This window comes from Gallus gallus, chromosome 7 (assembly GCF_016699485.2).
Source record: "Gallus gallus isolate bGalGal1 chromosome 7, bGalGal1.mat.broiler.GRCg7b, whole genome shotgun sequence".
Taxonomy (NCBI): domain Eukaryota; kingdom Metazoa; phylum Chordata; class Aves; order Galliformes; family Phasianidae; genus Gallus; species Gallus gallus.
The window spans coordinates 30,903,968-30,922,359 of record NC_052538.1 but is presented as its reverse complement, the minus strand read 5'-3'; the positions used below and the strand labels follow the sequence as shown (position 1 = coordinate 30,922,359).

The window sequence follows — 18,392 nt, the reverse complement described above, 5'->3', positions numbered from 1 at the left end:
TAAGGTCAATTAAAAATGCGTTGTTGTTCAATGTATTTAACAATGTTCAGGGGATGTAAAATGAAATGTCTCATTGTTGGTTAAAATTAAAACATTGAAATGCTGCTACAAGTTCAGAGATAGTATGCCTAACCTGTGAATATATCACAATTCTAGCAGCAACCTGATAATTAAGCCTTTGTTTCAAGTGTAAAACCTTTTGCATATAATAGGATGCTGGAACTTCTGTAGGTGACATGATAAATGGAGGCAAACATTTTTATTCCTTATTTGTAGACACTGTTAAAAAAAAAAGAAAGAAAAACAGAACAAAAAGCAAAGAAGCTATAGTATTAAAGCTCAATTCAGCATAGTGCTTCATATTTCCAACAGTAATATCTGTTGTTTTTCGCATCAATAAACACATTAATCAGAAGGAGGAAAGCTGAAAACATTATTCAATGATCCAATAAGATTGTATAATAAGAAGCTAGTAATGGACAAAACTGATGGATGAATGAGAACAGTGATAACATGAAAAAGGTAGCCTTCCAAAACGCAGCCACGCTGCTTATGGCGTTTGAATGAGTTTCAGAGTTTAACTATGAAAAATTACTCTACGTTAACCTGCTTTTAAAAGTCCTCTGAGCTCTTACGATATAAATTTATAGCACAGAACTTGAATATTGAACAGATCTGTACCTTTATTCCTGACACGAGGGGTAAATTCAAACTAAGAAAACATGCCATACATCTCTGAGAAGTACACCAATTCTTTCCCATGATTATTAAAGGTTTTAGGGATGCTTTTGCAGTGTACCTTAACAGAGGATATCACCTTAAGCATTAGTTTACATTATAAAAGTGTTACTGCCCATTCTTACTATGTACTTACAGGTGGCTTTTCAAGAATCAATCTGCTGTTAGACAACAATATTTTCATCTGATTTTCTGGAAACAAGACTTACGCGGTCACACTGATTCCACACAACCTGCTGGCAGCTTTCAAACACATCAGCCAACTAAATTTGGTGAAGGAATCAGTGATTACTTGTAGATATTTTATAAAAATAGGTGGAGGAATGAAGGGCATAAAAGTCATTTTCAGTCTGAAAAGGCCTTTGTCTGTGGGACATTGAACTGCTTACACAGGGTCATATAATTGTCCCACTTGTAAGAACAGTTTCTGAGTAAATCTGTAATAACAATTCAGACAGAGAGACTCAGTTCTGATGATTACGATGGATTTTGTTCATATATGATATTATACGGTCTTCATCTACACTGATCTGTATGCATGCCTAACAATACATAATCTTTACACTCTACATGAAAAATAGAAAAGGCTTACCGACTGCTAGGCAAGATAAAATATATCCAGACAAGAGTCATCTACTGACATTTGTTTTCCAAGTTCCGATCAAAATAACAAAACCTTATTTACAAGAAACCACCTAAATTTAAGTTAAATTTCTTGATCTATCTCCCTCAGCTTATTTAAGGCCAGACACAGGCACACACACATATGCCCCTTTAAATATATGATTTTAAATTATGACGAACATTTGGTAAAGAAATTTTTGGACGACTGGAGCATAAGATCTTCCATTGGATTTTGTCACTATCACACGCTCTAAAAGTACACTAATCCTGAAAAGCTGAGGCAATGCATTTTTACTTTCCAGAAAAATCAAATGGAAAGTTTCTATTTTCAGTGCAACTCCATTGACTTCCATGGATTTTCTGTTGATTTATGTGAATATAAATGAAATCAGAGGGGACCCAGTAGAATATGTTGTAGTTTACACAAAGAGGATTTATTGCAAGGACTCATCAAAAGAATTTTTCAACATAATTTATAGAACTGTTTACTGACTATAACTGACCTTCAGAATTGCTATTAAATATTCACTCTAAGGACTGCTCTGTATATTTAACTAAAACCGTAGTTTTGAAAGGTTGCCCAGCACGTTTCTACCTAGCGTCTGTTTTCCTCCCAGCTTCAAAGACAAAAATTAATAGCTAGGAAATACACATCTTTTCCACTTTGAATTGGCAATGAGAAGGCCAGTAATTTCTGATGAATAGTCCTATTTCATGACTTTAAATGCCAGCCTGATTCAGTGTGCTGGATTAAGCACTATTTCATTCTTTCCTGCTTCCGTGATGCGCCCTCATAATCATCATGTTTGAAAAATTTGTCCTGACTGTTTGTTAACATTAACTACATACTGCTGGTTTGTGTACGGTGATTGAGGTCTACATCTCCTTGTGTGTGAAAGAGCAGAAAACATTCCCTGTGACTTTAATAGCAAAATAGCTTGCTTTAGCCGTACGCGAGTCAGAATATGATACTGCCATGCTTTGGTAGGGTAAAAACAACCTTTGGAAAAAAAGTTAGAACTTACTGGCTAATCCTTTTCAATGATGCATTTTTACAGCCTAATCAAGATAAGCCCCAGGAGGGAAGGAGAGGTTTGCGAGATGGATCTGTGCCCCGTGTGGTTTTTCAAATGGATTAGAAGTCCATTTTATTAACAGAGTGCAGCGTAGTATGAAATAAACCTGAAAGCATATGGTTTTGCCCTGCCAGAGAGCCACAAGTTGATATTCCTCTGTGGTTCTCCCACTCCCATCCTCCTCTGCCAGGCTTCCCAGCACTGGGCTAACAGCTGGACCTCCCTTCTGTTTTTTTTTTTTTTTTTTTGAGGTTACAGCAGTGCACTGAGTTAGATGGGACAGTAGTGCCCAAGTGACTGAACCAAGCTGACTGACCAAGGCTGGAGTATCTGTTGCTTTGGTGGTGGCCAGGTACAGCCTGCCTTGAATGCCCGTGGGAAAATGAAACAGTGTTCCCCATGTGCCATTTTCCTACCCTGGTTAGCATGCAGCCGTGGGAAAGAGGTTTCGTTTCCATGCAGCATCTCCAGCTCACACGGCCATTTCACATCTCTGCTGTGGAAAAAGAACAAGCAAACAAAACAACAAACTCACTTGATTGCTTACTATTCTTCAGTTTCCTCCCTGTGATCAGTGTGGACAGTCCTCGGACAGAGAGTGCCAATTATTTGTAAATTAAATTGTATTAGGGGAAACTTTCCACATGCTTTATTTCCTGTTAACAGGATAGCTTGCTTTCTTGAGGAAACAAAACACACCTCCATTTGTTCTCAAGAGCAGCAAGTGGATCTGTAATGTCAGAAAGGTCTTGTTGATCTGCCATGACCCTGATACTACTCCTAACATCTAGACTTTTTGTGAGCTTCTGCTCTTTTCCCCACAGCTGCCATAGGGGAACACAGCAACATAGCATAGTTCCCATGAAATGCAGCCTTATACCTAGACCAGGGGAATGCCAGCACGGATATGCATTCAGGCTGATCAAAACATCCTTACCCACAGTGCAAAATAAGCCCAAGATTCCCTCACATGCATCAGACAGGAGATCCCACACAATTCCTGGGATTTCTGTGATATTTCTTAACACGTCTTACAAGTGCTTCCGAAGTGTTTTAAATTAAGTCAGTTGCAGCTGCTCTGTCAGGAATTCACTAAGCACTGCAGCCACTGAAGCAATTAAAAAAATTGCACAGAAGGTAATTAAAAGCCTTACTGGTTCTTGCTATTAGACTGACATTTTAAATGCCTCTAGATGTTTTATTGTGCCAATAACCTATTTCCCTAGTCTCAAAGAGAAATACAACTGACATCAGTAATTTACTAAAGTATTCTACAGGTATCATAACGTTCCAAATAGAAATCTATATTAAATTACCACAGTTTCCTGTTCTGTGCAATCCTCGCTGCACAGCTTAGTGAAACAGTGGTTGTTTGTTAATGGGTATTAGAGCTTAGTCTCTCTTTCTCATTCCCTATAGTGAGCTGTGTAATATTTGTGTTACTTGTACACAAAGCAATGCATTCTGGTTACCACATGGGCTGGAGGGATTTGCCTTTTACTGCACAGCAGTATAGCAGAAGCACTGGGTTACTGCACAGGGCGATTCCCTGTGGCACTGAGCTTTGCACGTGAATATGGCTGCAGGCATGGGACTCTGCTGTCCACAACGCCAGCAAGAACATAGCTGGCCTTCTCTCCATGCGTCTCCATCCTCACCTCCTGTGCTTGCAGACATGCTAACAGAAAGACCTTGCACTTGGCATTATTGAACCTTATGATGATCACCTGGGCCCACTGCTCAAGCCCATCTAGATCCCTCTGGATGGCATCCCATCCCTCAGGCACATCAACCACACCCCAGAGCTTGGTGTCATCAGCAAACTTGTTAAGGGGGCACTTGATCCCACTTGCAACATCACTGATGAAGATATTAAAGAGCACTGGTCCCAGTACTGACTCCTGAGGGACACCACTTGTCCATGATCTCTACCCAGACATTGAGCCATTGACTACCACTTTCTGGGTAAACTGTTGTTTCTTAATGATAAAGATTAAAATAAATTATTCTGATGTGTAAGCATAACAACCAGAACTAATGATGAGCTTTCAACAATAACTCATTTTTTTCCTCTCCTGAGCAACTGATTCCCTAGCCTTATTAATGTGTAAACAGAAGTGCTTTGGAAGGAATTCCAGCAATAGACAACACACACACTTCTATGACCCATTAAAAGCCTACATAGACTGGCTTACATTGACCTCTGTGGTTCCTTGTTTCATATCATGCTGATCAGTGCTACATGTCTCCACAATTCGTATCAACTAGGTTGCAAGACTGCTAAACTCTCTTGGCACTGATTTCGGAAGCCACATCTAATTCTCTCTTTCAATGAGGCATTGAATTATTCCATACAGTGAGACGCCTGTCAGTTTGTAGCATAGCTCTGTGGATGCTGTTTTTCCACCAGATGTAAACAGTCAGTGGAATTGATCAGGCAGACAATCAGTTAAACAAACCCAAGTAGAAAAGATCCACATACACTGCTGAAAATGAGGTAGATATTTTGATAAAGATATGTAATGAAAATGTGATATATGAATACAGTGACTGATGCTACCTAATTAATAGAGAGTTAGTTTTGCATAAACAATTAATTTACTAGAGAAGAAAGATGCAAGGATTAGAACACGTAGATCCATAGTTGTTTCTCCTCATTTTGTCGCGGATTTGGCCTTGAGTCATTTAGCTTCTCCTCCCTGTAGCATTTCTACTCCCCATTACAAAAAAAAGAAAAACAAGTTTTTCCAACTTGATCCTGAAACTTAGAAAACTTTTTTTTTTTTTTAAATACTGCAGTTGTTGAGAAGTGTGATAAGGTTCCAAAAGTCTACAAGTGAAATATTGCTCCTGGGAAACAATAATGCTAAAACTGTGATAATAATGTGTTTTCCTCCAGTTACTAAGACTTTAAAAAGTGCTTGCTCTGGACACTGATGTCTCTTTAAAAGCATAGTCTAGGTGCAAAGACAAATCTTCACACTTCAGCAGGCACAGGTCATATCCCACTAACCATGCAGCTACTCCATATCCTGCAAAATACACCTCCTTTGGGCAAGGATGTCCTGATCTTGTGACAGTTGGGGCACTTTGGTAGCTGAAATCTACTGTTTTTCATTTAGTCCATATTTTTCTATTGAATTTAATCACCAGACTGCTACATTCTGGTTTTGTTACCTTATTTGCTTAACTCCCCCTGTAGAGCCATAGGGGGAAGTATATTGATTTCTTTACTTACCCACCCATTGATCCTGGCCAACATGTACTTTCCTTGGGTTAAATTACATTTGAAGGAGTTCTCAGCTGCTTTACAGAACTTGAGTTTTTTTTAAGTTCATATTCCCTAAAGATCTTTGGGTGCATTGAGTCAGCAGTAGTGGGAAGGCTGAATCCTTATGGTGTTAATGATCCCATAGAGTCTAAAGCTGGTAGAAGCAATACTGTAAAACAATTGAGTCTGTTGCCCTCTATTTAAAGGAGGCAGGAAGAACCCCTTTCTAGCAAAACCCTATGAAACTAGACTTCAGCATTCTGTTGTCTTTACATAGAAAGAAAAACAAGATGCTTGTAAGAAGCACTGGTTCCTATTGAGCCTTGTACCATGGAAATAAAGCCTACCTGAAGAAGATGCTGCCCAGCTGTGTGTAACAGCTCACACTGCCAACACTTCTCTCCCCTTCAGCCTTGTGGCTAAGCTGCTTGTAAGACTGCTCCAAAGGACCTGCTTAGCCTAGGCAGCTTAAATAGTGATGGATTCTCATCAGTCAGGTGAAGGCAGCACAGCTGGATCTAGCTGGGGACGTGGGTCTGCAGCTGAAGGGAATTTGGTTTTACAGGGAGCAGAATCCAAAGATCTGAAATGGATTTTCCCATTTAGTGAGTGATGTGAATGTCTGAGGTAAAGTCTGACGCTTTAAAGCTGAAAAAACATTTTACTTAGGAAGTGTTTTGATGATTAAGTTTAACTGAGTAATGATCTAAGAGCATTTGGATGGAAAGCTTGGCTGTTTAGGTTGAATTGTGAAGTTGTGAGCTAATTCACTGACATGCAGTACAATTTGTGATTAAGGTTATCTGCAATATCTAACCTTTTAGTAAATGCCAGCTGCATAATGACTGTCAGTTTTCTCTCCTCAGATATTACACTGCAGAAGGTTCTATCTGGCCATAAGAATCTATTTAATAAGACTCTAATGGGAAATGACCAATATCTGAGTATTACAGATTAAAAGTGACAATGCTAATTGACTGCAGAGGTATCTACATGAAGAGAGACCAGAAGAACCATTTAAGTCTAAATGAAATTGGACTGATTTGATATTTGAAAAAGCATTACATTCCTCTTGTGTTTGGCAGCATGAATTAATTGTTCCGTGTGTCAGAGTGAACTGATTCCTATATACCAATAGATAGGCTAAGATTTGTGGGCAGTGAAGAACATTAACTTGAGGAGTTCAGAAATAGTGTTAGTCTAGTAAAATTGCAAGTGCATGTGGTATCTTGTATTTTGTGTAATTTTGATGTCTAGGAATGAAATGACGTTTTGTATGTGCAGAAATAACTCTACAGAAAACTCATAGTAATTTCACTGTGGGGGTTTGTGATTGTTAGAAAAACAAATGGGAAGGACAGGCAAGTTCCTTCTCTGAAGATGTAAACGTAAGCTCCTTTTGGCTGGGTTTTCAGAATGCATTTTCCAAGTAAATAAAACATGGAAATAGAAAATCACATCTATCTTTTGTGAACAGTAATTGGAAGGAACCTTAATAATAAAATGATTGTACATGGCATATGCTGTCTCATCTCAAAAACCAAAATAATTAATTTCTCTAATCTTTGGTGTGCAAAAATCTTAATTTCCACAAACGTGCACAGAAAAAGCAGTATTTTCACGTCTAGGTGCTCTACAAATCTATGCTATTTTTTTTTCCTTATAGAAAATAAATATTAATAGCAAAAATTATCTGGTAGCATTGCTCTGTGTACTTCAAATAGCATGGGGTGGGATTGTAACAGTAGAGGAAAGGCCAAGGGGTTCAATCCACGCCCCCTCACTCCCCCAAATCTAATCAAATTCTCTTCAGCAAAGGGAGAGGTGTTGTGTATTGCAGCAGCACGAGTCACCTTGCCAGATTTTATTTTGTTTTATATAAAAACAAGTGTTTAATTTCTCTCCGGTTGTTTTTAAAATGCATGTGAACACAGGAAAAAGTGCCAGTGAATTCTACACGTAATTCAGTGGCTTAATACAGAAACCTTTTATGTATGCGCTCAGCTTCATGCGAGCAATTTGTGATGGAGTTGGAGGAACATGTGGCATGGTTCAAATTAAATGGATCCATAAGTTTTCGCAAAATCATCTGCTTAGCATCTCTGGTGGAAAATAAAGAAGGAAAGAAGCACCGTAATGTTACAGGAATATGTACTGCTTTCTACTGACCCCCAGCTTATGCCTGAGAAAGCATGCAGTGTACTCTGTGGGACTTCCTACCAATGCAAGGAGTGAAGTAGGGGAGAGGAACAAAAATAACACTGCTCAATTCTTTGAAATACTGTAATTTTGTGTTCTTGCACAATCTTCAGATTAAGTGGAAGGTAATTTAAGGTAACAGCTTTTAGGGTTCTGCTTATGGAATGCATGGGATTAAGGTAAAATGAAGACGTAGCGCTCAGAAGTTAGATTACTTTTGTTTTTATTCAAGAGTTGATAGATCATGTGTATAACTGCTGCAGTGTGAAATAATAATACAGTTATTTGAACAGCATGGAACTGGGGAAACATAACAAAATACGCAGCATGAAAATGAACTTAAACATATGACCTAATTCTTCCTTCTTGTCATTTTTAGGCAAGTACTGCTGTTGCTATACATATAAAGCCCATTTCAGTGCAGCTGGTTCTTAGATAAGTGAAAATGTTCAGACTTCTGCTCTGTGGTCTTCAGTTTGAAATAAAATACCCAGTGTTCTTCTGGCCTTTTATTTTTATTTTTATTTTTTTTTTGTAGCTAAAACTGAGCCAGTTGAGTGCTAAAGAATAAAGGGTGTGAATGTTTGCATAAATAACGTGGCTTTGTTTAAATTTGATGATAACGACTTTTGAGGTCTTTTTGTTTCATAAGCCAAAAGCTTTCTGAAGCACTTCTGCATAATTCAGTCAAATACAGATGCCGTACAGCTACTATTTGTCTCTGTTATTCAGCGTCTCTTTCTGAAGCCACATTCCTGCACTCCACTCATCGGTAGCTCAGCTTAGCACTCTTGAGGCTTAAATACCAAACTCCAGCGTGGGACTTTCCATAAGCAATCTACAAACTGCTGCTTGCTCATTTCTGATGTTGAAATATGTATTTTTGTAAACTGGCTAGATTAAAAAGTAAAGGCCAAAATTGACCATGCTGTGTTCTAAAGTCAAGTCCCAGTTGACTGGTTGCTAATGAGGTAAATAGAGTCATCTGGTTTTCTCTCTACAAGTCCCCGTGCTTTACCCTCTCCTTTAACCTGCCTAAGGATGAAACTGTTAGCTGTGCTTCTTGAGACATTTTATGCTGAGCAAACGTAGTATGCAGAGGTTCTGCAGGGCAGTTTGAGACCCTTGAGTATGAACTGCATTATTTGGCCAAATCATGACCTTAACACCAATTTTTATCAAAAGAAGCCTTTCCCTGCTGTGAAAGTTCACCTGCTCTTGTCTGGGCTACATGTTGTGCTTCTTGCAAACCAGCTCTCCTCTGTGCAAATAGCCTTGACTGTCCTATAGCTGCTTACCACACGTGACCTCTTTCTCAGTTTAAAACATAGAGAATCATAGAATCACAAAGGTTGGAAAAGACCCACAGGATCACCCAGTCCAACCATTCACTCATCACCAATGGTTCTCATTATACCATGTCACTCAACACAACGTCCAAACGTTCCTTGAACACCTCCAGGGTTGGTGACTCCACCACCTCCCTGGGCAGCCCATTCCAGTGCCTGACCACCCTTTCAGAGAAGTAGTATTTCCTAACATCCAGCCTGAACCTTCCCTGGCGCAGTTTGAAGCCATTCCCTCTAGTCCTAAAGAAATCGTTTCATGTCTCTATCACAAGATATGATTGTCGACAGAAACAGTAGTACATGAGCACAAGTGTGAGTTCTGTATGGAAGTGTAGGGCATGGCTCCCCAAAACGATGGTTAGTAAGCAGTGTGGAGATTTTAAAAAAAAAAAAAAAAGATGTGACAGGGCCAAAATAATAAAAGATTTTAGCTTGGGCAGTTTGCATCATTTTTAAAAGTATTAACTTAAAGTGAATGTAAAGTAGAGATCATGCATTATGTCTCTCGTAATGTAGTGGAGGGGAAAGAAGAAGGTGAATGCAGAAGAAAGACTGATTTTTCAGATCACCACCATGGAGAGGAATGTGTGTCTGCACATATTTGCACAAAGAGCTCCAACAGAGAGCATACAGATAAATCATTTTTAATATCACAGGATACACCGAAAAAAAAAATCTGCTTTATCTTCCCATTTATATAGGTATCCATTAAAAATAGGGTTTCCTTTTAATATTTTTAAATGTCAATATTGTGCCCAAATCATTTTTAACCTCGCTGCAGAATCCATCCCTGTCAATAGATATGAGTGACTTCAATTTTTTTTCCTTTCCAACAACTTACCATTTTGACATGTAAAGAAGAGTCATTTTGTAAAATTCTAAACTTTTACAAAGGTAAGAAGTGGCAAAATAATAACAACATTTGTCTTCTGTCAGGAAATATTGACATGGTATTACTACAGCAAAATTGGTTTGTGTTGTGAAGTGTGTCTCACAGATAAATCAGGTCTGAGACTTTCTTAAGGTAACTAAATTGTACTTTAGTACTGATACATATAAGAATATCAAGACACAGAGTACAGGGCTGGATAGGGGCAGTTCAGTTTGTGAAAGCGGTTCCTGCTCTTTATCTGCCTTCACACTTTCTCCTGATGCCAATGTGATCAAATGTGTTGTGAGAATACAGTGCATGCCTCAGCCTCATAAACAAACAAGCAGTGATGAGATAACATACAGATTTACAGACAGATGCCTTTTCCTTGTCAGATTAATTGTGTATCATTCCAGTACGTTAGGACAAGCATATCTATGTTTCCACATAATTAAAATATGGGTGAGGCGCGGGTAGCCAAAATGGCTTTGTAAATTCTTTATTGGCATATGCTGTTTATCAGCCTCTGCACTGAATGCTTCCGCCTTATTTGTATGCCTCTGTGAAGGACTTGCAGAAGATTTGCAAAGTGCTGCTCCTCGTGGTCATGCTTTGCTGAGAGTTGCTAAGCTGACATCTGGCTGAGCATCTTCTTGCTCCAGGGCATCCTCCATGCCATCCTAGGAGGTGTTGGCTGCTTTGCCAAGTGCACGGTTTGAACTGGTTTCTTCGTGCCTTGCTCTGCGGAACACCAATGGTTTTTCCCCATGAACTTGAGAGGAACAGCAGCGCACAATTAGCAGTTCTTCAATACTAGAAAATATCCATCTGCTCTTGGCACAACTGTTTGTCAACATATAAATAGCTCTGCTAGTAGCAAATAGAGCAATTTTCTGCATCTGCCTCATGCTTTCATTCCTCTCTATGCAAGTGGCATTTGCAGTTTGGTAAAAGGAATTAATATAGTCTCAAAACTGTCAGGCTTTTTTCACGATATCTTAACAGGAGTGTTTTCAGGGAATAAATGGAAACATGAAGATTTTTCTTTTTGGAATTGGACTGTACTTTCTTACTCAAAAAGATATAGAGAATGTATCCGATTGGCTGTGTTTAATTTTGCATTGCATAATAAGTCACCTGCTGGAGTTTCTCACAGCTTTTCCATTCACTTGTATAGAGGCTAATCCTAACTGAGAAAGGAACAAGTAATTCTGTGACCAGGGGAACTTACGAAGCTCCGTTCCCTGTGGCTCCCTCCCATGTGTTCCTTTAGTGCCTAATAGCTTGGTTGAGTTCACGCTGCAGGTTCTCCCACAGTAAGATGCCCAGATTAGTTTCCTTCCATTGGACTTTCTGCTCTCACAGAACAAGAAGAAATTTACATTGCATTTAACATGCAAATAAAAGTTTTGTTTCTTCAAATAAATAAAACCATTGGTGCTTTAGAGCAGCATTTTACTTTCTCCCCATTCACTGATGATCATAAATGCCATCAGATTTGTAGTAGTAGTACTTAAGTACCTGTAGTTGCCTTTAGTTTTGCATTTGGTCTTTCTGAAATACAGCAGTAATTTTGAGCATGGTGAAGAGGGAAATAACCATTGTTTCCTCAGATATCAATGTATTGTAACTGGGGAAACCATTGGTTTTCTAGGATAATCAGGCTGTTTGGTGAGGAGATGATGTATTCTCAACATTTGTTAGAAAGGATTTTTGGAATCCTGGGATTTGGCAGCCTTCACACCTTTGACAGGTGAGGCAGATAGCACTGGGATCCAATTTGGCTCACTACTAAAGAGGGAGCGCTATATATTTTGGATCCAGGTCATGTCTGCACAACGGAGTTTGAATATTTTAGTTTTCTCCTAATCACAAACTTGTCACATGTCACACAGGTTACTTCTTTGATTTATGGGAACCTGCTTGTTAGGGTACTTGATGCTTGTCACATCATTAAGATAACTGTGGTTTGGGAGTTGCTCAGCTGCTTAATAATATATTGAAATATTTGTCTGCTCTTATTTCCCTTCTGGAGTCAATACGAACCAAGAAGATTTTGCCAGCAAATCCTAATTCTTGTTCTAAAAACATCAATAACAATCAAGGTTATTAATGTCATTGTCCAATTTACCTGTGTTTATGTGAACTGTCATATAGCAATACATCACCAAACAGCATTTCCTTCCTGTTAGCAGTTGCTGCTGGGAATCTTGGATAGGACACACTGCAGTCAACTCATCATAACTCCATCTCATAGGAGAGCAGGTGATGGTATCGGTGTTGCTGGTTGTGTGCTCCTTCTCTCTGCAGTGCCATTTTCACAGTGCTTGGAGAACTGAGAAATGCTCAGTGCTTGAACCCCATGAACATTCCGCTGTGTCTGATTCAAAAGGAAAAAGTATCCTCTTGTGTGCAGATGAGGAAAGATTGGGTTGTTGGAGTAAACGTGATGCTAGCAGGCTGATGGTTTGGCTAGGTTCCATGGCAGAAGTCAGAGTCTGGGGTGATTGTCAGTACATGAAGGAAATGTAGCTTTTCCACTGAGTTATTTATTAAGACTTTTCTTCGATAAAAGGTCAAGCATAGCATTATGAGATGCGTGAGGGCACTGCCTAGATTAAGAAATGTGCATTTAATATATCTGGGTGCAATAGCAGACAAGAACAGCAGAAATTTCAAGCTACTTAGAGAGTTTCTTCCCCTCCTTGCAGCTGTTCCCATTACCTGGTGAGTGCCTCTGTGGGCCTAGGAGATGGATACTGTATGAGAGGTTGCTGTTTCGGATGAGCTGGCATAAGTAGGAAAACAACTTCCTTCAGTATATATTTTTTAGTTTAGAAGGAATGATGGAGCACAAAAGCTGTTCCTTGCTGATCAGTAAATTAAATATTTGAATAAATCATCACCTTTAACACCTATGTATACCAAGATGAGCTGTGAGCCTCCAGATGTCCTTAAAATCACTTGCACTGTCCTCGTGAAGCACGGGAACGATGAGTGGCCGCTTCATAGGAATGGAAACAGAAAAACCAAAACAAAACAGAAAAGAAGCAGTGAGTGAGTGAGAAGGATGTTGTGCATTGGTCAGTGTACTGGTACTTAGTGATTGGTACTTAGTGCCTCAAACTGTGCCCAAGCTTTGCTTCTGGAGGTTTAAGCGCATGTAAATCACACAGCAATACCGATGGGCATTCAGAGCTGTCACAAGATTTCTCAAGCTTTTTCATTACTTTCTTTTCAGGGACTTAGAAGCAGCATAAATTATAGAATATATTTTTGTAACAGTAGCCACTTTTTAATTTTCTATATGACAACTCTCTTTTAATTTCTCATTCACTAGCAGAGTCCAGTGCAGAGGCATTGTACGCGTGCCGTGGGCAGGCTCCGCCAACGCATAATTCACTCCATACAAACCAGAGTGGGAGCTGAGCTCTGCTTCACAGTCAGCACAGTAGGCAGACAATGCCATACCGAAAAAAATGATATTAGTTTTAAAGGCAGGGAGTCTGTTTCTCTAATGGATTTTAGTTATCTATTTACTTTGAGTTTTCCAGAAGGTAAATGATAAATGTGGTGTGCGTTCTGTACAGTCCTGCAGGATGATCCCTGCCTGCCCTGCAGCAGCTCTCTGCCTGGGGATGGTGTGACGATGCTACGGCACTTGTGCCAGGAGCTGATGGTTTCAGCACCTTGATGCAGTGACAGCATGCATCCCTTTTTACTAAAACCGTGTGCTAGAATCCAAACCTAAATTCAGCTATTATTCACCTAAATGTACAGCCTCATGTTTCATTCAGGCTTACTTCAGTGGGGTTGTTTCTCACTGATTGCAGCTGAAAGGCAGACAAATCAGGCTTGTTATGCTTAAGGGCTGTGAATATTTTTATTTTCTTTTTTTTTTTTTCCAGTGGACCTGATGCCAAAGTGGTACCATTTCCTCCAGAGTAAATGGGGAGCAATCACCTTACCTTCGTCGTCATTCATCCTGCCATTAAACCTGGCTCTCATTCATCGGCGTGATGATCAGAGCCTGAGCCCGAGAATAATCAGAGTAACACAGTGCAGTATTTAGCAAAGCAGCGGCTGAAACGCAGCCCCTCATCCCTGTGTGTGCCCCAACAGTGGCCTGCAGGAAGAGCCTGCTGTTGTTTCTCTCTCGCCCTTTCTCCTCTCCTGCTTATATAGAAACTGAAGGAGGGGGAGGGCTTTTCTTTAACCAGAAGAGAAACGTGGGAGTCAAGTCAGCATACTGGGAGATTTAGGGTTTGGTGCTGCTGGAGAGATCAGATGTTGGGCCGCATCTCCATGAGATAGGTGGCTGAGGCTGCTGGAGGGGCATTCCCTGCAAGGAGGCAGGTGGGGATCCTGGCATGGAAAAAGCCAGTGTGAGGACCAGGCTGGTGTATAAGCCACAGGTAGCAGGGAGAGCTACAGCAGGGACTTTCCAGCCCCTCTTCCATACAAGGCAGGTCTAACACAACCAAAAAGAGGTTTTCTTTCAAAGAGGCAGTGGATATCAAATGTTTAAGTGGTGTAGGAAGACTAAACAAACCCACGGAAAGCAAGTTTTTTAAGGTTTAGGGAAAATGCTGGAGTCAGCTTTTGCACAGAAAGCCTGAGTAGGCACATCCAAGGGAGCACATGGACACTTGTGCCCGTGTCAGAAGCTGCACGAAAGAGCTGCTGTGCTCCTGTCTTCCCTCAGGCTGTTGTCAAAGACAGAGCAACAAACTACAGCACACCCATAGCCTGAGCACTACAGCGTGGGTGTGGGATTGGGGTCTTTCCACCTGCCTCTGCCCACCATGAGTCCTCACCTTGAGCTAGGTACTCCCACAAGCTGGGGTCCCCACAGGCAGTGCCAAGATGGAAAATCCCATGGTATGCACAAGATGTGAAGTCTCACGGACTGCTTGGCTGTTTGCAGGCACAACTTCATCTGTTTGCACATCTCACATTACCAGAGAAGTGCTCACAGACCTGGGAAACACTCGGAGATAGGCAGTGAGTTGAGACTTGACTGCCTGAATCCTTTCCACATTCAACATTAGGAAGCATCCCAACATCACCCAATGTGCCTTAGTAGATGATGGCTGGCATGTGCCTGACCTGCTGGGATCATCCCACTTTTATCATTATTGGCATAAAAAGTTGAACTTCCAAAAAGATTCAGCAGCATTTAAAAAGAAAAAAAAAAAAAAAGTCTTACCTTTGGTAAAGCTTGCTTTTTATTTATGAAATTCCTAGCATAAATAAAGTCTGGTTACTGTAAACCTAAAAACCACAAGGCTTTAAAGACATTTTAGACATTACAGATTGTGGTAAGAACAACCTTGATGTGGTTTGCCAGGCTTCGAATTATAATGTATGTCATCAGCAATGTAAGTTGTTATAATTTACTTCTGACATTAAGATCTTGCTTTTGGGCATATAGTTGCAAATGTATCCTATTCAGTTTCTTACTTTTAAATGCCCTTCATGTTTCAGTAAGACAATCCAATCAAAACTAAAGACCAAATGCACTGTAAAACAAATCAAGCATACAAACAATTCTTAAGCATTCCTCTTGTAGTTTCAGTTGCTTGCCCAAGGCTTCTAAACTTCTTAAGCTATGTAATCGTGAAGCATAGAGAAGTTTTCAAAGGAAACATTTATATCATATATTTTATATGTTGCTTGGACTGGGATTTATTAAAAGAAAGCCACATATGTAAGAATTTATCATAAATTTAACCAGTTCGATCTAAAGCCCACCAGTACAGAACATCCTCATTTAGAAGGGTTTCTTTCTGATTTTCTTATTTTAAATAAGAAGTTTTATGACAGTGCCTTGGATGTGACTAGTTGTGCTAAGAGATATACACCTCGTGATGAAACAAAAGTCCCCCATGAGGAGAGATGCTTTCATTTAATGACAATCATAAAGCTGACTTTTAAAGCTATACAAGTCACCGATTCTCTGTCTTCAGCCTCAGGCTGGATCCCATATTTTGTTTCTTTCCTTCAAACCAGTCCATGTTCTGCACATTAGAGCAGAATTTGTGTTTTCTTGTCTTTCTGCACCCCTTCATACATAGCACACAATTTTTATTTTGGTCAAAGATCCATGGAAAACATTCAGAAATTCATGGCAGGACTTTGCTCTTTATAAAAGCTTGATATCAACCCATGCTCCAGGGGCAGGGGGACCATGCACAGAGCTCCTCTCAGCCCTCGTGGTGATGTGACTGCAGTCCCTGGTTTAGCTGGGAGCCACCTGAGTTTGTAGAGCATCCACATTTCTCCATTGCTTTTGTCTGGTGGCTGAAACAGCCACCGGAGATATTTTCAGTCCCAACGTTAATGACTTATTTTTTGCTGATTGGAGCGTGAGAATGAGCAAAATCCCTTTAAAGCTCTGGAAGAAACTGGCCCACTAAAAAGTAGCCCCAAGGAAAGGGTCCGAAGTAAACACAGGAATCCTAACTGACTTCCCTGGTTTGTGGTTTAAGCTGAAAAAGAAACAGATGAGCTTTCCACTGTGCGATAACCATCCTCCTGCCCTCCTCAGCTGCAAATAATTAAATGAGTTTCAGTAAGTGTGACATAAGATCAGCTCCCAAGAGCTTCCGCCAAGGAGCACTTATAAGGCATGAATTAAATAAAGGTTGAAGTACTTTTAGCCAATCAGCTGGTTTCTTGCAGAGAGACAGGAGCTCCTTCATTTAGGAACCTGACATTTGGTGCGAGTTCTGCCGAGCAGAACAGATCTCACCAGTTAAGGCGGTAATGAAGGAGCGGTGGTGGTATTTGCACTTGACTCGAACGTCGGCATAAATTCTGTTCCTTGCGCAGAGCACTGTGGCTTCTCTGAAATAAAGCATATTTCAGCCTCATTAACCAATTTAAGATCTGAAATGAAATGAGATAAATTTAACCTAAATCCATCTTGCCCGGGCTGGCATTAAGAATTAGCATCTCTCGGTCTGCAAGGCTACTGGAAGTGGCCATTCCTGGAAAGTAATCTTTCCTGAGGTTTTTTTTTGTTGTTAATGGGCACAAAATTTTAATCAGATCAGATACACACATCTTGCTTTGTGAATGTTGCTGGCACCCATGGAAACTTGCAGTACTCCTGGCACTAGAGTTTCAGGCAATAATTAAATTTTAATGCATTAAAATGCTACATTTACCATTTAGTCACTAATACAGAATTAGAACAATAAACACGATTATAAAATAATTACCGCACATCAGAATAACCTTTACTTCCAACAGCACGTTTCAGTTGTGTTCATACTGCACAATTAGAACCATTAGAATATGTTCAGTTTTCACCAGGATGGCCAGCCAAAGTGGAAAGCTGAGACATGAAATGGTAATTAAAGCCTTGAAAGGAGGTTACGTTGGCAGTTATTTGTTGTAAGGATGGCATCATCGTTCTCAAGGCTCAGCCTTCTGGGATTGGCCAAACAGGTGAAGTTTCCCCATTAATTAATTTTCTCTCAGCATCAGTACAGCCAAATGTAGCACTGGAAATAACCTGTTTCTGAAGGGTCACCTCTACATGACACCCCTGTATTGGTGTCATCAAAATTAATAGGAAAACTTGCCTTAAGCTTAATTGGTATTTTAATGCCTACATTTTTAAATTACTTGAACACTTTCTTAATTAAACTGGAACATTAAAAATGAAACTGCTTTTTATTTTATGCTGTTTTCTTCATATTAAAATATTTCAAAGATAATTGCAATCCATATGGAAGGGTGGCTTTTTTTTTTTTTAATAAAAAATTCTTGTACTCAATACTACACGTTAATTATAAGAAAGAAACAACTGGGAACAAAACTGTAATGGCTAGTCCAAAGGCCAGCAGTGATTTCACCCGAATGATTGAACATGGCAACTGTTTCCCAGGTGCGCAGATCTTAATCCCATCGTGGATTAGTATTGCTTCCACTGCCTGTATCTTTAATATCTACATGGAGAGATGTTGCTGTGGTTGTTAAGACAGTTGGGGAAACTCATGCTTTCCATCAGTATTGCCACAAGCTAAAAGTCCAGAGACCTTAAGCTAATGGCTCAAACTCATCTCGGCAAAGCAGCGGAATGAAAAACTACACCCGTTATTCCTGCCGGTCATTTTAAAGAAAATGAAGCGAACAATGAAATTTCTCAATGGCAATAGGGTCATTCTTTCCCTCAGCTTACGATGTCTGTGGATAACTTCTGACATCTTTCTAATGTATGGATCGTTTATTTTGTTTTTATTATGTGCTTTAAC

The 18,392-nt window shown here is 39.8% G+C and overlaps 1 long non-coding RNA gene across 2 annotated transcripts in view; it reads left to right on the top strand.

Annotated features, from left to right (window-relative positions):
* The window catches only part of LOC112532760, a 129,678-nt gene that overhangs the window by 67,406 nt on the left and 43,880 nt on the right, over positions 1–18,392 (top strand). The window lies entirely within an intron of this gene.